This window comes from Anolis sagrei, chromosome 5, assembly GCF_037176765.1.
Source record: "Anolis sagrei isolate rAnoSag1 chromosome 5, rAnoSag1.mat, whole genome shotgun sequence".
NCBI lineage: Eukaryota > Metazoa > Chordata > Lepidosauria > Squamata > Dactyloidae > Anolis > Anolis sagrei.
In genome coordinates this window covers 132,852,144-132,879,496 of record NC_090025.1, presented here as the reverse complement: position 1 = coordinate 132,879,496, position 27,353 = coordinate 132,852,144, and the positions used below count along the sequence as shown (strand labels likewise).

General features: G+C 36.8%; 1 protein-coding gene across 6 annotated transcripts in view; it reads left to right on the top strand.

Annotated features, from left to right (window-relative positions):
- Positions 1 to 27,353, top strand: part of FOXP2 (forkhead box P2) — a 402,068-nt gene that overhangs the window by 52,576 nt on the left and 322,139 nt on the right. For 5 of the 6 annotated variants that reach the window (XM_067469057.1, XM_067469056.1, XM_067469069.1 and 2 more), the window contains exon 2: positions 8,613 to 8,756. The exons of the other annotated variant lie outside the window; for it this stretch is intronic. The gene's annotated coding sequence lies outside the window, so the exon portion shown is untranslated. The remainder of the gene's footprint in view (positions 1 to 8,612; positions 8,757 to 27,353) is intronic. 6 annotated transcript variants of the gene reach the window in all.

The window sequence follows — 27,353 nt, the reverse complement described above, 5'->3', positions numbered from 1 at the left end:
GCAAAACCCTTTTCCAGAGGTTCGCAGTTGCGAAATTCCAAAGCTTTAGAGGTTCAGGAGCAGAATGAGCAGTAGCTGTACCCAGCAAACTTGATAAATTCTATGAAGTGTATGACTTTTTAAATATATGTATCAAAATGTAACTTGAAGACAGCCACCTTTCTGTGACCCAGTTTGCATAATCCCTTGGGAAGGGGACTGTGGCCAGGATCTCTCCAACAATTTCGCAAGCCAGTTAAGTATCAGTTTAGATATGTAGATAGATCAGGCATGGGTAAACCCAGGCCTGCGGCCCCCCTTGGGCTCTTCCTTCTGGCCCTTGTGTGACTTAGCCTCCTCTCAGCATGCAAATGTGGTGGACTGCCACGTCCTCAGGCTAAGAGGAGGGACAAAACAGAGACATGTGGCTCTGGAGAGTTCTTGGGCACCATATTTCCCAGGCTGATAGGAGAACCAGGGGAAAAACATGCCACTGCTGAGAGCTCTCTGGAGAGCTCTCAACAGTGGTGTGTCTCCACCTTTCAGCCTGGGGATGTGGCAGGATACTGTGCTCCCCGGCTGAGAGGAGGACTCTCCCTCCAGGCACTAACCATCTCTGCACCAACTGCCCTGGGCCTTTCCTTGCTCCCTCCTTCCCAGCCCAGCCTGGCTGCCACACCTTGACCCGCAATGCAACCCCCACCAAAAAAAGTTTTTTCATGGCTGAGATAGATGATCCTCTTTTCCAACAACATAAGTTGAGAATGTTTGTCCATTTAACCTGAGGCTGAGAATCTGCCATTCCCACAGAAGAGGGGCTAAAGAGATGTGCATTAATTAACTTTCTATGCTGGCAGCCATTTCCTTGATTGCCTAAGATCAGCACCTTTGTCTTTTGAATCTTACACAGAACTGTATACTTCAGTTACTCAAAAATCCACCAGCATATCTGCACCAGTGTTTCCTCGTGGACTGTGCCTTTCCAGAGGGTGTTTCTGCAGTGGATTGACTCCCTAAACAGACCATTCCCCAGTTGCCATTTTCCCTGCCATGGGAATCCCCGCCTCTGGCTGTGATGTCAGAGGAACCCCCAGCCAATCCCAGCGTGGATCCCAACCAGCCTCTTTTTTTTTAGCGAATCGAGAGGGAGCGGGAAGTCTGAATGGCTGTCAGAACTGCATAAGATTTCTTGCATTTCACTGTATTTTTGTGCTTATAACTTTTGAAGTAAATTGCTTCTACTTTTTGGCCAAATCATAATAAACCTCAGTGGCTTGTCTTCAACCTGGTGAGTTTGCTTCTCTGTCCTGGCCAATCTGATTTAGCATGTGCTTGCCGGGCATGGACCCTTTAACTGCGGTCTTAGCTTAAATAACTAAAGATTCACATCTTGAAAATGGCTTTTCCTAATTTAGTATAGCTTTAATTTCATGTGGCCATCCTGATATAGTACTTAGCACACCTTCCAAATGGGCAGAAAAGTAAATGGTGGTAAGTTTTAAAGATACCACTGCAAACAGGAACTATATGTGACTGGTAATTCAGCATGCTACCTGGTAAATTGCCTTTAAGGTTTATGGTGGGACCTAACAAAAAGAGGTATGTGATGAAGCCTTCTCCAACCTGGAACCTGCCAGATGTGCTCTACTGTAGCTCCCCATTGTCTTGAATATATGAGCCACAAGCTTGATGTGTGTAATATATGTCAACATACTCTATGCCTATGATTTTATGTTTGTCTATCCTGGTTTAATAGCTTTGTAAGTTCTTGTATAGTTTTAATTTTTCTTAGGGTGGCAGTAAATTAGAAATATTGCAATTTATGAGGATTTTCAAGGTATTTTGACATACCTGTATATGGCTTAGCTTGAGGTATATATATACAAGGCATGTGTATATAGATATTTATGACTCGGATACCCATAACAATGCAGTATGGTATTACTGTATAGGCATCTGATTACATTTTATATATAAAAACTTTGAATACCATGGTAAAATTCCATGTAAGGAAAACAGCAATATTTTTGGGAATTGGAGGTTAGTCTTTTGCCATGAGATTTACAAAGCATGTTACACCTAAGAAATGAGGAATAAACTGTATCTGCTCCTTGTAATACGCAGCATGTGTCTGTGTGAATGATTGATTGATTGATTTTCCCATTTCCCCCACAGATAATGATAGCTGGGGGTCTTGCTAAAGATGTATGAGGAAATAAAATCATTATTGATCTCTGAAGTCAGTTAAATGTAATATTTCAATCCAGATTTTAAATTGGACATAAACCTGAATAACTACTAGGTTTATATTTTCAAAAATAAAAGTGCCAGTGTAATGGCATTTATGTTTCAGCTGTCCTAGATTGAACCTGAAATACCTGATTTCTCTAGTGTAGAGCCTAATCCATTTCAGTTTGTAACTCTTTCTTGCTTCACACTTTACACTGATCATGGAAACCTTTTGACTTCAATATCCTGACCTCAGCATTTTATTCTTCTCTCCTTTTTCCTGCTTGATGAAACCTTTTAAAAGTTTTCACACATTTTTGTACATTGGCTCTAATCAGGCCCGTAGCTAGGATTTTGATTCGGGGGGGGGGGGGGGGGGGGCTGAGTCTGAGTGAAAGAAGGTCTACCCTCGCAAACCTTTTGTATTGTTACCCCAATACCCTCATGCATATGGGATATATTGTGCATGGTGATCAGATAATGATATGAATAAACATAACAGTTTAAATAATGTACCGGTAAGGCCTTCTCGTGGACCACCATGAGAATTTGGGGGGGGGGGGGGGGGCGGTGAAGCCCCTCAAGCCCCCCCCCCCCAGCTACATGCTTGGCTCTAATACATTTATTCCAATATCCTGTATTTTTCAGCAATGGACCCAAAGAACTTTGTTATATGGAGTCATATGTTAGTTAGTTTGGAAACAAACTGCGATTTATTAGACTGTAGAAGGTATTAGGGAAGATAATACCTTATTAAAATATAAATCCAAAATGCACAATATTTATATACCAGACTTTTGCCTCCATGTATAGTATGTACCAGTGTGAAACCCAAATGTCTGTTCTTGGGTAAATGAGATCAGCAGGAGCTCAGGAGGAACAGAATTAGGCTAACAAACAGTGTTGTCAAACTTGTTGCCCTCCAGGTGTTTTGAACTTGAGCTCCCAGAATTCCTGGCAATTGGACAAACTGGCTAGGGCTTCTGGGAATTGGAGTATGAAATATCTGGAGGGCCACAAGTTTGACACCTCTGCCAATGAGATTAATATGTAAAAAAACTCTTGCATTTAAGGCAAGAGTTTTTTTTACAGATTTTATAACAGATTTAGCAAAATTTGGGAGCTACAGCCTTCTATTCATTATAATTCTGACTCTTCAATTTTGTATGACAAACAAATTCATGTATGTTGTTTGTTAGATTGTATCTGCTGACACATATCCCTCTCGCATGAGAAGAACCATAGAAATAGCTAATTTTGTAAAATTCTTAAACTTTCTAGAAGTGTAGCCTCCATCAAATAGACATGACTCCTTTCGTGTTGAATTGTGCATTTAGCTCCCTTCCCCAATATAGAATGGATATATAAAAATGGGCTGTGGATGAACTTGGAACTGATAAATGTACTTGCAGATTAAGAGGTTAATATATGGTGAAGACACCTGTCAATGGTAGGCAGGGACTGTTTTTTTTTTTTTTAAATAACACACAGTCTGAATAGGGACACCGAATTCATTAATACACAAAAGTATTTTCTCCATGCATTAGTACTACAGTGTACACGAGTGACCTGTTACAACCCTTTGATACATCTAGTTGGCATGGATAGAATTAATTAATGTGGATTTTTGTATAAATGACACACTGTTCTATGACAGCAAAAAGTATTTGTTCCTGATGTCAATCAGTCATTCTTTGAGAGTTCAAACAGTTTCCCTGAAGGAATAGACATTGATCTGTGCATATCCTAAAATACAACAAAAGCAACGCTGTTATTGTGGAGATGAAAGCGAAAAGATATGTTTTGCACAACACATAGAAATATTAGAATGCCTGGTGTGTGTTTTCAAAGGTTGCTGAGCAAAAAAATCCAGAACACAAATGTTGACCAGCATGTGCATAAAAGTTAACCTTATGGTGAAGATAAATTAGGCTAGAAAATGCAAGAAATGAAATTGGTAAGGAATAGAATATATCCATTTGTTCTGGATGTAAGTCTTTGCAGGCAAATGATCTTAAGTTTAAAGAATGAAGATCTGTTTAGAGGTCATTTCTTTCTCTTTTGTCCCCCCCCCCCCCCTATTTGTTTCATTTATTTGAATTAAGTTGCCTGCATTTTGAGTGATTTCTGTTATGGCTAGACTAGTTAAGGAAAGATGAAGAATGTGATTTCTACTAAAGTGGATTCTACTTGGACAAGTTACCTGTAATACATATTGCTCTACAGAAAGAGAAGATGCCAACAGTCTTGGACTAATATAAAATCACCTTAGTTAGAAGAGACTTTTATTTACTTTGTTTTATATCCTGCCTCTCTCCCTCATTGAGGGACTCATGGGGACTTTGATATCACTAACTTTTAACAAAATAAATTGGTTGCTTTTCAGAAAAGATTTATGTGATACGTGAATGGGGAAAATTATTTGAAATATTTTTAAATGGTCAAAAAATCTTTTCCCATCAAATGTCAGAAAACTGGTGAAAATCTTGAGCTGAAAAGAATCTTTACAATTCAGATCTTTATTCTGAACAAAATTCATATGGGGATTGTGTCTAGCAAACATAATCTTCTGCACTGAATTATTATTTCCTATGGGGAAGGTGCTGTTTTTTGAGCAGAAAGCACTGTTTTGTATAGACTAGGTTCCCCACTGCAGAAAATATTATTTTATGTGCACATATGACGTTAGCAACAAATAGGTCCTGAACTATAATTTTCAGAGATGTCTTTATAGCAATGACAGATGAAGGAATTAGATTGCTCTTTACTTCCTTCAAGAACAACATGAGTGGAGGATTACACTGTCAGTGTGATAGCTATGGCGAGTACCAGCTCTGAATTTCTGCTTGTAATCCAATAGCATAGAGATGTTGAGCTACAGACCTGCATGAAGACCATTCTCTTCCATGCAATTTGAAAAAATACTCCTCTTAATGTTGTCCGAGCAACAGCAAGAGTGTCCCTCTGGGCAGCTAAACCAGGAAATCCCTCCAGGGGCAAACGGAGAATGGTGAACTTGGAAGTCCCTGAACAGACTCAGAAGAAGGAGTTGGCAGATCAAAAGACAATCTGGCAAAATGAAACTACCTAAAATAATCCTCCACCTTGTGTGTCTGTGGAGCAGAACAAACAATCAGAAGACACTTACTTCTTGGGAGGAGAGCAATGTCCAGTCTCGATAAAATAGTAAAGAGTAGAGACATCAGACTGGCAACAAAGATCTGCATAATCAAAGCCATGGTATTCCCTGTAGTAACCTACGGATGTGAGAGCTGGACCTTAGGGAAGGCTGAGCGAAGGAAGATTCATCGACTGCATGGTTCTGAGCTGTGGTGTTGGAGGAAAGTTCTGAGAGTGCCTTGGACTGTGAGAAGATCCAACCAGTCCATCCTCCAGGAAATAAAGCCCGGCTGCTCACTGGAGGGAAGAATACTAGAGACAAAGTTGAAGTACTTTGGCCACATCATGAGGAGACAGCAAAGCCTAGAGAAGACAATTATGCTGGGGAAAGTGGAAGGCAAAAGGAAGAGGGGCCGACCAAGGGCAAGATGGATGGATGGCATCCTTGAAGTGACTGCACTGACCTTGAAGGAGCTGGGGGTGGTGACGGCTGACAGGGAGCTCTGGCTTGGGCTGGTCCATGAGGTCACGAAGAGTCGGAGATGACTGAACAAATGAACAACAACACAGACAGTGTGGTCACTGTTGCCCAGTCTTGGTCAAAAATTATCTAGCCGGATCTGCTCCTTCTATTTTTATCAGTGTTATACTTATGTCTGCAATGTTTTTGATATGAAATAAAATTTAAAAAATCCAGATTATCTGAACTGGCTTATATAGCAATGTAGATTCAGGCCCCTTCTACACTGCCATATAATCCAATTTAAAACAGATAATCTGGATTTTATATGGCAATGTAGAAAGGGACTCATATAATCCAGTTCAAAGCAGATAATGTGGATCATCTGCAGTGTAGAAGGAGCCTGACTTGCAAGAGTACTTTTCAGATATTTGAGAACATCTGCGGCCCCTTCTACACTGCAAGATAATCCAGATTTATCAAAGCAGATAATCCCCATTTCTGCTTTGAACTGGATTATATGAGTCTACACTGCCATATAATCCATTTCAAAGCAGATAATCCGGATTTTATATGGAAGTGTGGAAGGGGCCTGAACATGCTTCCTTTGTGTATTGCGTGTATAACACAGATTAACTTGGCTGTCATTAACAGAAATGTTAATTAGGGTTTCGAATACCTTGAAAGTACTATATAAAAACATCAAAAAAGTTAAAGATGTTCTATAACTTGGCTCAGTAATTTTTCAAAATAGAGACTAGTAGAGACAAAATAGAGACCACGAAAAATTGAAGGAATTACTAGAGGTCCCTGTAGATAAAGCCCTCAAACATAAAAACATATTAAAGAATCATAGTTGGAAGAAACCACAGGGACACTGCAGTCCAAACAGCATCTTATTACATCCCAAAGTCAGAAAAATCTACGTGATGGTGGTGAAAGTTTGACACTGCAAAAGGCTGGCAGAAGAAGACCAGCTCATTTGAAATGTGCTACAGTTCTGCAGCATGGAGATTTTAAAAACAAGCAAACAAATGAGCAAGCATGTATGCAGTCAAACAATAAACAGGTTTGTCAGCAAATTAAGCTTGAGCTCTCCCAAGAAGCTAAAATGATTAAACTGAATCATTATGACTTTTGATATATCATGAGACTTCATGACTCATTGGAGAAAAAATGATAATGTATGGGAAAAAGAAGGCTGTATGAGAAAAGAGAAAGACTACATTACAGGCTTGGAGTTCATCTACACTGTAGATTTAATGAAGTTTGACACCACTTTAACTGTCATGGCTCAGTGCTATGGAATCATGTGGCATGTGCTTTTTATACGGTCTTAAGCCTTCTCTGCCAGAGAGTGGAGGTTCCTCACCAAACTTCAACTCCCTGGATTCTGGAGCCTTGTCAAAGTGGTGTCAAACAGTATTAATTCTACTGTGTAGAAGATACATTCTCAGTGAAAGTTCTTGGTGGTTTTTCATTCACAGGACTGGCGTAAGTCTAAGATGACTTGATATCAGTTAATAATAAGCCTAAATTGTCTGGTAACTGCTCTTCCTCTAAAAGTAATTTGGCTTTCTAAAAGGTGTTCAACACCAGTGTTTCATATGCCCATTTCTTTCCCACAGCAGATTTTCTGTCCCAAATGCACATAAAACAAGCAAAGAAAAAAGGTAAAGGTTTCCCCTGACATTAAGTCAAGTCATGTCTGACTCTGGGGGGTGGTGCTCATGTCCATTTCTAAGATGAAGAGCTGGCATTGTCCATAGATGTCTCCAAGGTTATGTGGCTGGCAAGACTGCATGGAGCACCATTACCTTCCCCCAGGAGTGGTACCTATTGATCTACTCACATTTGCATGTTTTTGAACTGCTAGGTTGGCAGAAGCTGGGGCTAACAGCAGGAGCTCACCCTGCTCCCCAGATTCGAACCACCAACCATTCAGTCAGCAAGTTCAGCAGCTCAGTGGTTTAACCCGCTGTGCCACCGCGGGGCCCCTAAACAAAGAAAACAAACTTTAAAAAGAAATCTTCTGTGCATTTAGTGTTCTCCACTTGATAATAGGGTGATTATGTCTTTTATTTATTAATGTTTGATTTGTGTGTGTTTTGATTTATTTCAAAGAAAATTTAGAGGTTGTTAATCATAGGAAAAGCTTGGAATGCACTTGAATGAATGACGTTTTAGAAAGGTTGACTGCATTTTGTAGTTCATTGGTGAAAGAGAGAGAATTATATTAGTTACTCAACTCTGGCATCTTATTCTGTCCAGGACACAGCTGGATGGATCAAATATCATGGATGAGGAGTAGCTAAAAGGAATGGAGCAGATAGTAAACAATATTTGAGGTATTCCTGGTACAATATGCCATTTTCTGTTTTAGAACTTCCAGGTGTATTCTTCTTTTCTATGTTCTGAATCCAAGAACATTCTAAGCAGTATAATACACGTTTCCCAGGTAACTAAAGTTGTTGAGATGCAATTCTATTATAAAGCTTTCAAGTTAGAACAGGAATTAAAATCTTAGGGGGGAAGCACATTTAGTGTTAGAAATGTAACTCTGTTACATTTAAATTTTGTTTATAAATACTTTTCACAACATAGCAAATTTGCCTTTTTGGGTGTATTATTTGTTTTCAATTCAATGTCTATAGGTCATTGCTTAATATTTACTGTAAGTATAGTGATATATATACCCCACTCCCCCGCTTAATGTGCTGAGTAGTATATAAATATAATTTTCTGTAACAAATGAAAAGTAGTGGAGGACGTTTATAAGAATGTTCTTAAAACAGTTCATTTTTTTCTGTCCTTTCTCATGCAGGTAGAGCTCACTTTGTTTAAAGCAACCTCATTATCTAACTTTTTGAAAGCCAAGTGAGTTTTAAAGGAAGAACTGTTGCAAGCAAAAGGGAACAGAGTCTTCTTGAAGAAAAAAAATTGGGAGAAGAGGAGATCCAGAAGAAATGTGAGTATTCAATAAACGATGTTGTGGGAAAATACTTCTTTCTTTCTTTGAATATTGCCCATCTATTTAAAACATAGATTATACTGATAACATTGGCACAATATGAATGATGCACGTGGGTTTATTTAAGTACGAAAAGTAATCCAAAATGTCCTTACAGCATTTGTTTTAGTTCACTGGTTTTCTTTCTTTTTTTTAAGAATTAAGGAGAATAGTTCTTGGCTGTAGGACAACAAGGGCAACATTGATTTCATGAATGAAAAGTTAGACTGAAATTCAGTTGATCTTCCATAAAATTCAACTGAATTTCAGTCTAGCTTTTAGACATGCATCCAAAACACCGATTGTCTTTACATCCAGTAATCTGCATTTAATTTCAGTGTTCTGCCCCTATTGAACATTTTCTTCTCCCAATGTGAAATAAAGTCAGAAATGGCAGCCTAGTCAATGCATTGGAATAAAGTGGACTGAATTCCATGAAAATTGATGCTAGAAATGTGGTTTTCCCAGCCACTGGATGATTTTATGTCTTTAAAAGGCAATGATTACTCAAAGCAGCATATACAAAGTGATTAGATGACGTTCTCTGGATATCTGTTAAATTTAAATCATTTTGAGAGTACCCCAAAACCATTCTTACAGTTTCTCTATCCTACTACTCCACCTGTCTCTCAAAGCTGTGCGAGTGGGACTTGGGCAACTTCATAGCATCCTTCATAATGAAGGTAGCTTTGGATACACCTAAGTATGTACAGAATGATTTTGATAAAATGTTGCAACCCGCCTCGAATCACGATGAGAGAAGGATAAGAAATTATTATTATTATTATTATTATTATTATTATTATTATTATTAATATCTGTTATTAATGTGGCGTTTAGGATATGTGCAACAATATTAATAAACTCCTATTCCCAGTTTTCTTTCACCTTAAGTTTTATTGCAGGCCCCAAATGAATTGGTCAATCCGGAACATTACTTCATTTCATATGTTCATTATGCTCTTTTGCAAGATTGCTTCTGTTGTCTTACAATTCAGCTGCATGAAAAAGTGTAGTATTCCAGCTTGATTGTAGAGGTGGTAGAATAGCAGAATGAGTTGCTCTTGATAGTTATTCCAGGGATGTCAAACTCATTATCATTGGTGGCCACAGTCAACCTCATGGTAGCCTTCAAATCCATTAACAGATAATCCATAGATACAGAGGGCCAACTTTATATTTTTTTGCATAGTGGTTGTTGCAGTTTAGCTTTCACCCAGTTTGGATCTCCAGATCTTTTTGAATGACAATTCCTATTACTTTTGACTGTCCACCATGCAGACTGGACATAATGGGAATTGCAGTACAACAGCACTTCTGGCTCTGAGGTTGGGGAAAGGTTAAAGTCAGGCATCATATCCACAAACCTTGTATCCAGATTTAAACCCCACTATCCTAACTGAACTACAGACTTCCAGATGTTACTGTATCACAACTCCCATCAGCTCTGGTCATAATGTTTAATGATGAAGAATACAGGAGCAAGGAGTAAACCAGCAACTGGGGGACCCTACAAAATGACATGGGGGGCTGGATTTGGCCCTTAGACCTTGAGTTTTACACATGTGCTTTAGATAATATGGGATACAGGAAATAAAGAAGTAATGCTAGTGCATGTATTCTTTGCCACCTGAAAAGGTGCAACATTAAGTGCTGTGACAACTTTATAGAATGGTGTTAGAACAGTATAAGCTCATATACCCGTTTTGCCCTGTATACATTTTTTCAATGAATATTCATTTGCATTAATTTTGTCACCAAGTTATTGATTTATAAAAACTCAAGGTTGGTTTCCATATTACAGCTGTCACAAGGGAGTAATTGTAAATCTATCAGCATGACATCTTTTTCACATGATGAATGGTTTTTGGATTGGGCCATCATAAGAACTGGACACCTTACATCTGCTCTAAAAGAATGGTTCATGGTATCATGATGAAAAGTACCTCATGTGAATGGCAGATGACATGTAGAGTGATTTATAGCAACTCCTGTGTGGTGTTTATAGTTTGTAGGATTAGTACTGAAACATCACTGTTACACTTGAAAGCATAGCTATTATCCCTCTTTGCAGAAATGTTTTGGTTTTTCCTTTTTCATGTAGTAATGTAGCTACTAAGCACTGGTTTAGATAGCAGTATAAGGCATATGGTGGTCATTCTGAAGCATTTTTAGGTATCTCACTTAAAATAATATTGAATTTAGGTTAATTACGGAATTTAAAGAAACAGCCAAATGGTTACAAACTCAGCCAGTATTTTTAATTTCAAGCCAATAAGAAATGTCCCCCTATTTTAATTGGAGTTCACAAATAAGTACATACTTCATTTGTTTACATACTAAACAGAATCTGTTTTTCTGTTTACCAGTGCTATTTTAAAATATTTTGCTAAATTGATATGCTAATACAATGGATACATTTCTCATATTAATTTAAATATGACTGTATTGCAGAGATGCAATATACGGAAATGAAAACTTGGATGTTGATTGTATTCTGCCATATACACAATCTCATCTTCAACAAAATAATATCAAAGAATATAAAAGACTACAGCATCACAAATGCTGCAGATAAGATGTATAATTGCAGATACCATCTGCTCTGAAAGGAGTATTTGTGTATTTTATTAACACCAGTAATGTTAAACTAATTAACAGCAATCCCTCACAAAGCAATGTAGGTCTTAAATATTCCTGAGCAGGAAAAGAGTTGGCTTTAATGAGAAAACTGTGCAAAGGGTTTTGCTTTGCCTTTTTGAAGCCTCTAATTTCTAAATATGAACATTAGTTACTATACTCTTTTACATAATCACTGTAACTAATTATAAAGAGTACTCTGTCATTGTTTTATTCATGTTAAGTGAAACAAACTATCAGGATATACCGCCCCCTTTTTCCTATTTATATCTGTATCACTTGCTTCTGAACTGGCTGTATTTCAGGCTTCAATAAAGAATAACTATAGTTCTGCTCATGAAACACACAATGAGTCCACACAAAGCTAAACTATGATTTAGCACCATAGGGTGAACCACCATGACCCCAAATGAACTATTAGGCATATCTCCCATTTTCTTTTAGACCTCATCTACACTGCCATATCATGCAGTTTCATAATTCAGTTTAACTGTATTGAACTGCATTATATAGCAGTGTAGACTCATATAATGCAGTTAAATTGCATGATATGGCAGTGTAGATGGAGTCTTAGTGAATTCTATTTTTCTTGTGATAAAACATTGCTTAGCTGCAAAAGATATTTGGTTATCACTTTTAAAAGTGGCTTAGCCAGCTTCTGAATCCATGACTTGGAGATAACATCTTAGGAAATTGCTCAAGTTTTCTTTTAAATCAGGATCTTTGGTTCAAATGGAATCTCAACTTTACGCGGGGCTTTCTGATTACACTGGAGAGAGTTCTAAGGGCCTATTGACATGGCCAGTTTATGTGAAGCTGATATAGAATGGCAGTACTCTGGTTCAGCCCCAGGAGAGGCTACATGACACTGCAGTGGTGAGATGGTGTCTAGACCGCCTCACTGGACCTGGTTTGGCCTCAATGGATGTCTACTATGATTTCTGTTGGGTTCTTTTTTGGTTTTTGTTGCTTGTCCCACATAACTGAGAGAAGTTAGGAGGAAAACGAGGATCCCTTCTCTTCTCTAAGATGAGTGGATGCCTTTGCTGACATTGACAAATGTGCCAAGTGATGAGCAGGAGCTCTTTGGAGCATTGTAGCCACTGCTACAGTGATGAAAAAATGATACAGGTAAAGTGCCATGACCTTTTCCTCCTGCCTCAGAGTGTAGGGAAAGTGGGATGGTGGCACTAGCTTGTTTGAACAGTGTTTTGGAACTTGGCCAACTATTCAAATCACCCCAAAGTGCAGAGGTGCCCTGGAGATTTGGGAAAGTCTTTCAGCATTCCCTGATTATTTCTAATGTGAAGCAAAACTGCATTAAAAGGCTTTACCCCACATGGGGTGTGTGCATGAGAAGGCCCCATTCATCACGAGGATGCCATAGAGCAGTGTCTCCCCATACTTTGGGATATGTGACCCATGTAGATGGGTCCATGTCATACATTGACATTAGCTAGCTGAATACTGCCGATGAGATCCTCCATTGGGTTTGCATAGTATAAATCTGTACTTATGTAGATAGTGTTGTGCTACACCACCCTTCTGCTGTATGTCAACATTGTGCTGCTGATTGTGTGTTTGCCAGTGTGACTGCTTATTGTGTTGTACAGTGAGGAATGTACATAGGCTGTTTCTGCAATCCCAGTGAGTAAAACGTTATATTGAAGGTTCTGATGGATAAGAGCTACCATCCCAGAATATTAGAATCCTAGTCCCAAATAGATGAGGAAATGATGGCCTTGGAGGCTGGTAGTGTTTTTATTTTTGTAAGTCTTTAAACAATAGTTGGATAGGTACTCTGTAGAGTGCTTTAGTTGTGTATTCTACAAACAAGGGGTTGGACAAGATGGCCTTTCTGATCTGGTTCAACTCTTAAGAGCCTATAAAATAGAGTAGACTCGTCAAATAAACTGTTGAATAGGAGTCATCACATCAGTAATTTCAACTGTTCTACACTAGTCCAAATGGACAACAGGATTTTGGCCCATGGAATGTTTGTGAATCTCTACTTATGTTGCTATGAACAAATCTGTTTATTGCACTGTATCCAATAAAGTACAATCATATGTAGAAAGGAACCAGAAGGATTCCTGACAATATTTGCTTTGTGCTCTGATGATTCCTTAATTTATTCAGTTGAATTTTGGCATCTAATCCCTGAAATCTATTTGTAGTTATAACAGTCTTGTGTATGAACAGCTGAAAACTAATTATCAGATATGAGACAACATGGACTTTGGATGGGGAAGAAGAATCTTGTGAATTTTGTTCTGAAGATCAATAGCTGTAGTTGGTCTAGATAGCAGGGGACATGGGATGGTTTCCCAGCTGTACAGAGATGGAAGCCATTGTTCAGGTTATCAGTTATTAGTCTGTTCTTACATCTATTGTGGCTTATAGATCTTGGGAAAAAGAAGATGCATCTATATTAATGTCAAACAAAGAAGTACAGGCATATATTTTTGACTTTTGGGCAACAGGACTTTTCCATTTCGGCTGTCTTATTTACTTACATACTCTTTGAATATAGTAGGTACTGTCATATGGATTCACATATTTCTTTAATATACTAAGTAAACAAGACAAAAAGATTTTATTGATTTAACCAATTGGCCTTATCAAAACACACAATATATACACAATGTACATTATACATCTAGTCTGAATAAAATATAAATATACATACACAGAAAGAGGAAGTGAAGGTGGCCAACTGGTAACCAAATACGTATATTCATCAGATGTCTAATATACTAAGTAAAGATTATTCCTATTCTTCAGAAGTTGTGTCCCCACCCCTTCTACTCACTAGAATGCTGTGATGTGTCATTGCAGCAACTTTGTTGGGGAGAACTGTGTGATAAGCTAAGGGCCTTTCAGTATGAATCAAGTGAGAAAAAAGAAAGGCAGATACCAGAGAAGTGGAGATTTCTATACTTCAACAGCAGATAAATAGCAATTTAGGCTTAATCGGGTTTACTGTGGTTTACCCATTTGTAACTGCTGTGTGTTTGGAATAACTTTCCATAATATATAGCCGATTTGACATCTTCTTAAATTCTAAGATCAAGAAAAGTTCAGTTAATAAAGAACACCTGAGCTTCCTGTCCATTAGAGTAACTGGTCACCTTTATTTAGTCTGCTAGGTAGAATATGAATTGAACTGGAATTTGAATTCAGTTGCTTTTATTGTTAACGTTGATGATTGCCTCTTCCATGTATCTCTTTCTTAGACTGTTGTGGTAATATGTCTGAATGACTGCAAAGGTTTGGATTCTGTTTCATTTTCATACATAAAGTGTAAGAAAAGTGGGTTAGAAGGATATGACCTTTAATTCAAGAGATATTCCTAGTGCCAGCAAGAAGTGAAAGGAGATACGTATATGTACATACAAAACTGCAAAGAGTCTCAGGTGATTTAGTTGCTTATGTTATTTGAGTGTTTTGTGAGTGGCATTAGTCTTGAGACAGATGAAGTATTCTTGGAAGTTTGAGAGCTGATGGCATAGTAAATATTTAAGATGATTTAAAAGGTTGTTCACTATTCAGTGTTTGTGGGGGATTAAGTGCTTATATTGCCTTAGGATATTTTTTGTTTTCCCTAGGAAAAGAACAGCTAAATGCAGAAATTGTGCTACTAGAACATTTGGTTGGCACATATTCACAAAGCGAAAAACATTATGTTGAAATCATACGTTTTCAAACATTTACTTCACAGTGTTGCATATATAGTACAACTGGCCATCTGTGTTCCTCATGTGTTGTTGCACTGTCTTCAGCAGTAATGCAGATGGATTGCTCGAGGATGTATGTGGGAATAAAGGAATGAGAGCCAGTGACACTGACAAGTGGCTGCCTTTCTCTTTGATACTTCATGTCTTCATTGCTTGTAATTGAGCTACAGTATATGGAATGACTAGTTTTAAACTTTCTAGAAATTATCCTGTTCCCCAAATAAACAACAGTTTTTGTATTTAGAATCATGCAATGTAGTTTTCCATTATAATCACTGAAATATTATGCTGATTATTTTAAATTGTGAAAAACCCTGTGTGTGTGTGTGTAAGTAAGAATATATTCAGGAAATTGATTTTAGATATATTTAGGAAAAATGAAGCAAAATATTCTGTATCAGGAAACTTGAACCCCAGAGCCAGTCACAAATTGGCTATCATAATTGAGTAGTGAAAACATTTATCAGAATAACAATTGGTAAAGTAATAATCATTCTTAACCAAAAGGCAATTTATCATTTTTACTATGGTTGGTGAGGACTTAAAGCATTGAGGTTCAGATTGCCTTCAGAGATGATAACCCTGTGTTTGGCACCAGCAAGTGATGATTAAGCACACACTATTGTGTTAAGCCTATATATTTCTTTTAATTAGTTGATTGAAAAAGTGTTAAATACTATGGAGTTCTAGGAAAAAGATCCTTGCAAAATTCCTTTATTATATAACTGAAATAACTTAAAGGTGTCTCAACTTTGATAGACTACACATTGTTTACTTTGTGTAATCAAGCACAAGAAATGAACCAGGACGTATATACTACAAGAAGCGTATCACAAAATAAGGAGGAAAAGAAACACACATAACTAGAAAAAAATATAATTGCATTAGGTAATTGTCCTTCCAAGATCATGATGATCCCAGATTGTTGTTTACTACTGGTAAGGTGGTGGTAATAGCAACTGGGACTTTGCACATTGGAAGGTTCTGTTTTTCTGTTATATAATATAAATAGAGAAGAAATACATTGAAGAGACATGATATCCCTTAAAATGATTAACTGTAGTTCTTTTCCAATTTGTTTTTGTTGCTATGGTCTTCAACTCATTTTGACATATGGCAACCCTAAGGTGACCCTGTCATGAGGTTGTTTATGGCTGAGAATATGTGGCTTGCCCAAAGTCAGTGACTTTCCATGGCCAAGTGGCAATTGAACCTGATCTTCGAAGTTCTACAACTCTATACCAATTTACTCAGGTATTAACTTAATTCTGAATAATACAAATAATTATATATAATGAACCATTGTGTCCCATTAACTGATCCTAGTCTATTAAGCCATCTGCTACCAGTAACTCAGTACCAGTAGCTCAAGGAAGAAACGAAAGAAACAACTGTAACTGTTGGGCACACCAAAATGTTAGTGAAGATTTGAAAGGCCCCTAATAGCTATTGATATTGAAACCAGGTGAAGTGGAACTGTTAACTTTAGTGTCTGAAAATCATGGTGAAAATGCAGGGATAAAATTAATCTTTAAAAGGAAATGCTAGCCATGGCACAAGCTTATCTTCCATGTGCACTATCAGTAAACATCGTGCAGCTATTAATACAGATAACCAAATTACCAAGTAGTAAAAGTGAAAAAGCTTATCACATCATAAAGCCCTAATTGTTACCATAAGCTAGCATATGTAGTAGACTAGCTTCACCGATGAAGTAATGCAGATGATAAAGTAAAACTTGGAGCATAATGTTATTGCGTTATCACTTTGTAATCTGTGTCTGGTTTATCTTGAAGAATTACATGTTAGGTACAGATTTTTGATCTACAGTGTGACACTCATGTTGTATAGAGGTTTATAGTGTAAGACACAGGTGTCAAACTTGTGGCCCTTCAGGAATTTTGGACTTTAGCTCCCAGAATTCCTGGCCATTGGACAAATTGACAAGGGCTTCTGGGTGTTGGAGGGGCAAACATCTGGAGGGCCATAAGTTTGACCCCTCTGAATAAGACATGTGACCCTCTGTAAGTTGTTGAACTATAGCTTCCAGCATTCCTCACCATTGGTTATACTAGGTAAGATACTGGTTGTTGCAGTACAGCAAAACCTGCAAGTTTGTATAGTCCCCTGCCTCATAACATATCATCGACAAACTATATATAAAGTAATACTTTAGATTTTTCTAGGTCATAACTTGCCTTAAAACTTTTTTCTTTCACTGTTGAAATTTAAGCTATATGAAAATGGTTGCAGAAAGATATATACTGAGATATAAGTGTACTACCTGTATCTTAAACATTACAATTAACAGTAATTCCTCTTTTTTCTTTTTCTTTTAAAAAAACAAAACAGTATGTGCATGTCAAAAAAGGCAAGGTAAACAGCTGCTTCCTTCAAAATCCCTTAATAAGCATGCATGAATATCATAGCAGAGAGAAAGGGAGACAACAGATAAGCTTACCTAGCTACCAAATGGTATAAAAGCTACTTAGATTGATGAATTTGGCCACTGAAATGAAGAACATAAGAAAAGTGCAGGCTGGTTTCGAAATAGCGCTTGTTCTTCTTGAAATTTAGCAAGTGATTTTAGAAGATTCCTGCCAACTTTTGGCCTGTGGAATTCCCCCCCCCCCCCAAAGTGATGTTTAATATTTACATGGGACAGTTGAGAGAGGTTATCTAGAGTTTTGGGGTTCAGTTTCACTGATGGGCTGATAATGCCCAATTTTATGTTTCCTTTCCCTATAACCTTTAGAAAGCAGTATTGATGTGAAACCACAGAATGGTTTGGATGAGGGAAAAGAAATGGAAGCTTAATATAGATAAAAAAGTGATGTTTGTGATCAATCAAATATAAGATCAGGAATACTGTATGGTGTTACACTCCTTTTGAAAGCCCAGCTTCACAACTTAGCCCTACTCCTGTTTTCAGCTGCCTAGATTTATTTTTAAATCAAGGATGCATTTTCATAGTTATTTTTAAATCTGTATTTGACTTGTACACAGATTGTCTGGAAGACAGTGTCCCCCTATATGAGTCTGCCTAATTGTTAATATTTTTCAGGGGGGCATTTCACAGACATGCTTGGCACGTACTCAGGATAGAGCTTTGTTGATGGTCCCACTTCTGCTCTCTTTCCACCAGCCGATAAATACCACTTTTCTGCAAGCCTTTGTCTTGTAGTTCATGTGAGATAAATGGCATTTAATCGAGTTGTGATTTTTATATCATATTTTAAATGCTTTATAAACCATTTGTTTAATTTTCTTTAACTTCTGTAAAAAAATAGTTTTTCTCAGCCATACCTTTTAAAAATGGTATGCAATCCACATTGGGCCCTTTGCAAGGAGAAAGGCAGATATAAAAGAAATGAATAATAACTCTTTACTGAATTTTGGAAGAAGCCTTTAAGTGGTCTATAGAAAGTTCAGAATGTTTTTTTATACTTATGAAAGCTTTACCTGATCTTGTTTCACATGCACAAACTATTAGTTTTGGATGACAAAATTACTGAATCATGTTGAACTGTATTTTTTTAATTGTGACTGAGCAACTTAGCCCTATTCTTCTCCTGTTATTGCTTTCTCTGGTATCAAATTTTCTGTTTAAGAGAAACACATCTACTTTGTTGACTGAGATATACTTGTGTTCCAGCATACACTGGCACTGGACTGTTAAAACTAGGATGAAATACTGACAGAAACAACACTCATCTATTCTTGATACATTTATTTAAGTTATATTTGTTAGTTGCTTCAATAAACTTGAATTATAAACTGTTGCCCACACAGAACGGTTCTAACAGAGCCCGCCAGAGTAATTTACATAACTGGAAAAATAGTGAACTCCTGCAACAACACCTTTCTCCCATCAAAGCACCATGGCATATTTTTTCAAACCTAAAATTAAAAATGAATAGAAATTAAGGATGAAGCAGATGATAAATACTGTCTTTCTAAGTGTCATTGAGGAGTGGTATATCACTAGGTGATATCTAAATCTGGAGCTAGGCTGGAACAGTGTTGCTTCAGACAAGTCCCAGATTCTGCCAAAGTGTTTATTCTCTGTCTTCCTGAAACACAGCAGACTCGAGAGCGGAGTGTTGACTGCCCAACTGGGCTGAACCTAGTTTGGTCTTGCTGTATGGTCACACTTACCCCTCTTCTTATTTGTTGCAATAGCAGTGACCACGAAGATCCAGAGACCTTCTGGTTGCTGCTAGGTGACTTTAGCAGACATCATTGGGGAAAGAAGTGAAGAAAGGCACCCTGATCCCTCTCCTTTCCCCAGGTCATGTACATTAAAATATCAGAAAGCAACCGTGTCAGTGTCTCAGCTATCCATGAGAAGAGTTTGGGATTTTGGAGCACATTGAATTTCAGAATTTTGGATAAGGGATGTCCAACCTGCATATGTTGTTCTGGGATCAAACATGACCAAGATAAATCAAGTGTTCATCCTAACTTTACTACAGCAATTGAAATTAATGGTAAATCAGTTGTGACTACCAACATCAATTCATTTCTGTGGGATTATCACAGGTAATTCTGATATTAGGCATAGTCCAGATGTTGCACAGCAAATAGCCTTCATATGGCATAGAAGAGTTTGCATTAAAGAAAACAGGATGAATAGCGTGCACCACAAAATCCACGTTTTAAGACAACCTGTAGGACAAGAAAACATTTTAATAGGAAAAGGATATGCCACACCATTGTAATTCTGTCATGGACTGAATGGACTCTTTGAGTCTCCTTTAGGAGAGATAAAGTGGGGTATAAATAATAATAATAATTTTAATAATAATTAGTAAAATAGCTTTATATATGTTGTCATGGACCCCATCTATACTGCCATACAATGTAGTTTCAAGCTGCATTATATTGCAGTGTAGATGGGATCACAATGATCTCATGAAGTAGGATGTAGGAATATATTTCAAATGCAAGTTCCAAAGAGTATCACCTAATAATATTGTTTTATTCTTGTAACATAATGTGGTTGCCTCCATCCAAAACAAATCTTAGCTACTTGTGTTTCTTTTCAAAAGATGCCTGAATAGCAGTAGCTAAAAGAAGAAAGCATACTGAGATACAATGTTTTTTCCCCTAAAAACAACAACACATAAATGTGTTTGTCACACAGCTTTCAAATAGACCTTTCCAGCAAATATATTTCAGCAAACTCAAAATAATGGGCTTGATAAAATAAGACCTAGAGCATGTTAATTTCCTTTTGTGTCATTTCAAATAGGACTCGATAATCTTAGTGGATCTTTCTGACCTTAAAACCTTTCAAAAATCCATTCATAAGTTTTATTTTTTGTTGACATGTCAACACTTTCTTCTGTGTTATAATTATAGAGGTGTCACTCGCGTAATTTCTCTCTCTCTCGCATCATATTAAACAGTTTCCACACTTCCACTAAAAACTTCTTTGCACTTACAATGTATGTAGAAAATGTTCACACCAAATTCCTGTAACTCACACTCAAATATAAGCTGTTAACCATAGCATTGTTCCCCCCCCCCCCCCTTTTCAACATGTCTTGTACTAAGTGGGTGATCACCAGTTACACATTCATTTTGTATTGAAGAGTAATTGAGAATCCAGGACTTTTACTTAAAGCCTTAAGTAAGCTTCTTCTAGACATGTGGACTCCATGCACTATGTTAGTGCAGTACTGAGCTTAGCTTTAAAGTACAGACGCGGATTTTTTTTTTTTAAATTTATAAGTTATCCTGACAAATAATGTTTTGAGGTTTCTTTGCTATATAAATATATGCAGAAAAATCTGAGTATTTTCAGGATCATGAGAGGATATAATAAAAAAGTTTAATTTTATTTTACTACCTTGAACCTCCCTACTAAAACAACAATAGCAGCAAAATCCATCAACTTTAAGACTGGATCTACACTACCCTATATCCCAGGATCTGATCCCAGATTATCTGCTTTGAACTGTGCTAGATAATCTGGAATAACCAGATAATCTGGGATCAGATCCTGGGATATAGGGCAGTGTATATCCAGCCTAAGTTGCTATATGCATTGTCTATACAGACCCCAGTGACATATGCAGCACAGTGGAAGATTTCAACCAATGGGCAGGTCTACATCAGTGTTATCTATGGATTGAAGTAGTATCTGGAAATAATTACAAAATATATATTTCAAGTAAGATGAACCCCTCACAAGAAGAATTTAGGACTGATGAGATTCTTAGCATGCATTTAATGACGAATTTTAAACTTGCATCTTATGTTTAATCTTTGTTTCATGTATTTTTATACATATTTTGTGAAAATGTTTTAATATATGTATTTTAAATAATATTTTAGATGAATGTGTGTTTTAGCAATGTTGTAACCTGCCTTGACTATTTGTTGTCTGTTTTTATATTTTTTTATATCGTTTATACGGTTTTATACTGTTTATACTGTTTTATATTGTTGTTATTATTACATTGCTGTTAATTGTATATTTATGTTTTTATGTGGGCACCATGGGGTTCCACTTTGTTAGCAGTCCTGAGTCCCTCTGCAGAGGTTGAGAAAGGACAGGATATAAAAGCTCTAAATAAATAAATGAGTTGTGAGGTGATGCAGGCAAGAAATAAAAAATATTATTATTATTGTTATTATTATTATTATTTCTTGAAACACAACAAGATGAATACACAGCAAACAAGGTCACTTTGCTGGCTGTTGTATTGGATCACACGTCGGACACTTCCCAAGTGTCTAGGACTGTGTGATATATTGGTGAATGATGCGTTCAGATCCCAGTAGAGTGGCCTTTTGCAGCTGACAGATGGTAATTTTGTCAGCGCCAATTGTGTTTAAATACAGGCCACAGTGTGCACCCAGGGTGCTGATCACCACTGGGACCACCTTTACTGGCTTGTGCCAGAGTCTTTGTAGATCTTTAAATCCTCATATCGTGTCAGTTTTTTCAGTTGTTTCTCTTCTATCCTGCTGTTGCCTGGGATTGCAACATCGATGATCCATACTTTGTTTTTTAAGTAAATCATGAGGTCAGGAGTATTGTGCTCCAAAAATGTCAGTCTGAATAATAATAATAATAATAATAATAATAATAATAATAATAATAATAATGCAGGACTGTGGAATAAAAATCACAGACTTGATGTTTGTAGAAATGTACCAACTCTCACTTCAGAATAAAAGCTTATAATATTACATTCCTAGTTTGCTGCATTTTTACTTTTGCAATAATTTAGTCAGTCCATTTAGGATTATAGGCAGCTTGAAACAGGTATGTGTATAAGCAACAACAAATCGCAACTCAATATTAATGCTTCTTTGCAGTTCCCCACATTTGTAATGGCTTGTCCAGCCACATATTCTGGTTGTTAAAATGGAGATCTAGAATAATGCATCTTGAGAATTACTACTGAATTAGAAATAATAAAAGAACAAAGCTGTCTCACTCACGAAAGCTGTAAATTGAGTCTTTAATCTAGGAAGTTAATCAATCTTTTCTTAATTTATGATGTATTATACTAGTAGATCTTTGTCTTCCTTGGCTTCCTTTAAGAATGGGATATAATCATACATACATTTTATACACTGGTAAGAGAAAACCTCCTCTAGAATTATTTTAATCAGGAAGTTCAAATAGCAACAATCAAGGGAAAACAGAGCGTGGGTGGAAGACAGTCACCTGATTTCATTTATTTTAAAAACTTTTAAATGGGTAGTATAGTGCTGATGGAAAGAAACATGCTTTTGGCCAGGACATTCCATTGTTCTTACTTTCCAGTATGTTTTTGAAGACTGCTAGAAGAAAGATATTTGAAGCTGAAAATGAATGGATTGGTTTAAGACTCATAAAACTTCTTTAATTGCTTGGAGACCTATCATGCACTGATGCTAGGCAATCTTTCTTTGCAGAACTATAACCTCTGGAGTAGTACTATTATCCCTTGTGGCCTTGCAACATGAAAACTCAGCACAACTTTAAACTTGGGTATACATCCCATGAATGTCTATCAACACTAGGCTACCAGACTAAGTTCAGAATTAGTTTTACTGGAAAATGAAATGCTGGATAGTAGAGATAGACATGTCACTACCTTCCAGATATTTTGAATTACAACCCTTGCTATTTTAACCATTCACATGGCTGATTGGGTCTGATGTGAGTTGTAGCCTAAAATATCTGGATAATATAAGCTACTCCTATTTTAGAATATTATTGCTTCTTATTATATGATCATTATTGTATGTTCACAGCTGGGTTTTTTTTTAATATAAAGAATGGTTTATACACACTATATATGTCATACTGCCCCTCCCCTTTGAGAGATCATTTTCTTCCATTAGGGGTTGGGAGAATTGAAATGAATACCCAATAGCCAGTAGATTTCAGTTCAAGCAGGTCAGGCTGATTTCACATCAGAAGGAGGAATTTGAAGAGATTTATCCCAGTCCTTGAAAAAGGTGGAGTCTTGAGCATCTGACTTGCAACATACCCCATAAATGGCTGGGGGAAGCTGCCTGCTTTTAAAGTTCTTCAGTTCTCCTCTGGACCACTCAGTTCTTGTATGTGTGATCTCTGGATTTATGATTCTTGGACTATTTAACAACTTCGTTGTGACTCCCTAGATTTATTCTTATGATTTATGGGATTTCTTGATCCTAAACTGTTTTTACTTTTGCACTCTGAATTTTTGTTGCCAATTTGAACTTTTTGTCTTTAGATTTCTGCTTACAGGCCTTGCTGTCAAATGGGCACTTGCAGATTAGTGATCCAGGGTGTCAAATTCTGGATCTGCCTTGGGATTGTTTGGACTATCAGCCCACAGGCCCATTATGAAGGTGGGAGGGAGTTTATGCCACTATCCCCTGGGCCACTGCAGATGTGAGAAGAAATCTTGACCATTCAGTGGCAGTGAACCTAGAAATATTTGCCACATAATAAAAATACGAGCTCCTTGAAGTGCCTCTGCAGTTTGTCAACCACTCCAAGGTGCAGTCCAAATTCCTAATAGACTGCTGTGCTTCTAATAATTTCCTGGATGAGGACCTTTTTTTATGGCATCAGAACTGATGCCATGACACCTTGGAGTAAGTGGAGATCATTCCTGGTCAGCCCTTGGTATCATGACAAATAACACTGAAATCTGAAAATCTAACCATGGGGATCTAGGGATGTCAGCAGAACCTAGAATTCTATCTTGCATCAATTTCACAGCTTCCTCTTCTCCTTGCCATGGCCTGGCTCTCCCTCCATAATCCTCTGATCCCTTGGTCAACAGACTGAATACTGAACTCCTAAGAGTCTCATCAGTCTTAATTCTTCTTGTGAAGGGTTCATTTAACTTGAAAACTATATTTTGCAATCCTTTCCAGATATTATTTCAATCCATACAAAACATTCATGTAGACCTGCCTGTTGGTCCCGTGTTGCATATGTCACTGTGGTCTGAGAAGACAATGCAATAATCTCAAATTATCTAGAATTAAATGCTGCTCAGATTTCTTTTCAAAATATACAGCATGAACTTTTTAAACAGGAAGGGAATTTACTTGAGAACATTGCTTCAAAGAAAAAAGAGTAATTCTCCAATTTGATCTTTTAAAAAGTTATTTCCTAATTTGGATGAGTATACGGTAATCTAAACTTCTGGTCCTCAAGTTAGAGGTCTTTTTAATTTACTGGTGCTACTTATTGCACGAGCAACATAAAGCCCAAATAGTCATTGTTTCCTGATCTGTTTTTTAATCTTCCCTGGAGTAGTGTGCAGTAGCATTTGAAATGCAAATGAAGAAATCAATGGCCAATAAAATCACTTCCTATCTTACTGTTGCTGCTTAATGCTGTGGTGCAAAGTCTTTCCCTAAGTAGCCAAACTCACATTTAGATTTTGGTACACAATTACACTGAAAACTTCCAAATATAATGAGTGAAAAACACTAGCCAAGGTTGGATGTGTACAATCAAATCTGAGAGTGTCTCTTGTTCCAAGTGTATTGTGTAGCCTTCACTTTCCTGTGCTTTTCCTGTGTATTGTTGCATAATGTTTAGTTGGTGCATTGGGTAACTTAGAATAATAACAGAGAGAGTAGCAGTATTAAAAGTAATGTTTAGTTCTTTTGATCAACCATGCTTAATGCTTGCAGAAATAATATTTTAAAGTGAGTTTTACCTTTTGCAAATGCTAGATGGAGATGTCATCTATGCCCTTTTATTTCTTAACTTTTAATATTGAAACATGATACTAGAACTTTTTATTAGTTTTCATTACCAAATAAACAAAAACAACAGAATTATTTACAAGGATAAAATTTAAACGTATATGGTTAAGATTTTTTGAACTCATGCTTTTTTATTTTTTTTAATATACCATTATTTATAAGCCTTGAGGCAGGAGGACATGCAACACTTCTATAACATTAAATCTGAGAAATAATTACACTTGGCAGTTCTTGTTTGCAGCAATGCACGAAATGCTGAAGGCCTTTGTACAGTTCAAAGAGCACATTCCACAGATCTAGCAGTTGTCAGTTGCCTGAAGGGATAATTTGAATTCTTGAGAAAAAATGCAATGGATAACGGTGAATGCCTTCACCGTTTGGCTCCATATGCTGCTCTTCTCTCTAAATATTTGCCCACCTTTTAAAAGAGCTGGCTAAATGACTGGAGAATAGAATAAGCAGCACAGTATTTATAACCATCATTTTGTTATTTGGCTTCTTTGGGTGAGCAATGTTGTGCTCTACGTCTGAGACGGAGGCCAAGCAATTATTGAGATGTACTTATAAAAGTATTACTTTTGTACTTCTAATATCTATTATTCTAAATATTGCTTGCTTTTTGAACACTGTAGTCCTCTGAATGGTTGGGCTGAAGTTATGGCTGAAGAAATCTCTCTGATGTTTTAGGACAAGTGGCAACTTGGTCTGCCAATTCAGTGATAGGTGTTGACCCTCTGCAGAAAAGTGTTATTTGACTATTGTATGCTATGATATACACATCCAAGGCTTTTGTACAAGTGTCTTGGGATACATATATGTTAAACATCCAAATTTAATATATGATCAAGGAGAGAAGTGAGAAACTTTGTTGACTTTCAGGTAAGTAGCTATGAGCTGGGAAATCTATAGCAACAGTTCTTTGGAGGCAGTCTGCAGATGGCCATTTGAGGAGATAACATTATCTGATATTGTTATTGTTTTTGGTGGTTTTATTTTATAGGCCACCTTTTACCCAGTTCTGGAACTCAAAACATCTTAGAAAAGTAAAGCAGTCAAAGAATTAAAAATGTGCTTCAGTGAAAACATATAAAAAAATATTATCATCAAGAGAATTAAAAACAATTTGAAAACATATCAATTAAAAAGAAACAATTAGTTGATTTAAAAATACATAATATGTCTAACACGTATGTACTGGCTCCCAGAAGGATACACATAAAATAAGCTGTTTTTATTGTGTGGTGGTTAACAAACAGAATAAACGAGTTAGTAAAATGTTTTATCTTTTGTTTTCAGGTCCACAATGAGCTAGTAGCAATTTGAATCTTCCTATTTTCATCATGCTTAAAATTGTGAAGCATTATCCTCTAGTCTAGATTGGGAACATCCAGTATTAAGGTTCTAAATCTATGGATCCAGAAACTCCACCTTATATCCAGTGTACATGAAAGAGATGGAATTGCCATTCCAAACAAAATGGCTGTGATGACTTGTAATTCCTAAAATGTATATGTTGCTGTAGCAGCTAGGGCCTTATAGCATAAGAATTTAGTTTTTTAAAGTATTTATCACTTTCTTTTTTGCTCCTGGAGATCAGTACTTTCTATGCCACTCTTCCTGCCCTCCCATAGAATTTTATTGTCCATTGGGCAACTGTTCCAGATGAAGTAATATGGTTCCAGAAAATGGCACTTCATTTGCAAAATATATTTAGCTAATAAGAACATTTTAATGAGTCAAGTATTTACCCATTACTATAGGGAATCAGTGAAGAATTGTACAAAATTTGATAGCAATCAAAGAGAAGTGTAGAAGTCTAGCTTTAAGATGCAGTTACAGAGTAAATTGGGGGAAAAAAGTCAAGATTCGATTCTACTGTAATTTATAGTTCAAATCCAAATAATATTTGTAGTTAACAAGACTGTAACATGTTTGTGACAAGGTAAATTTAATG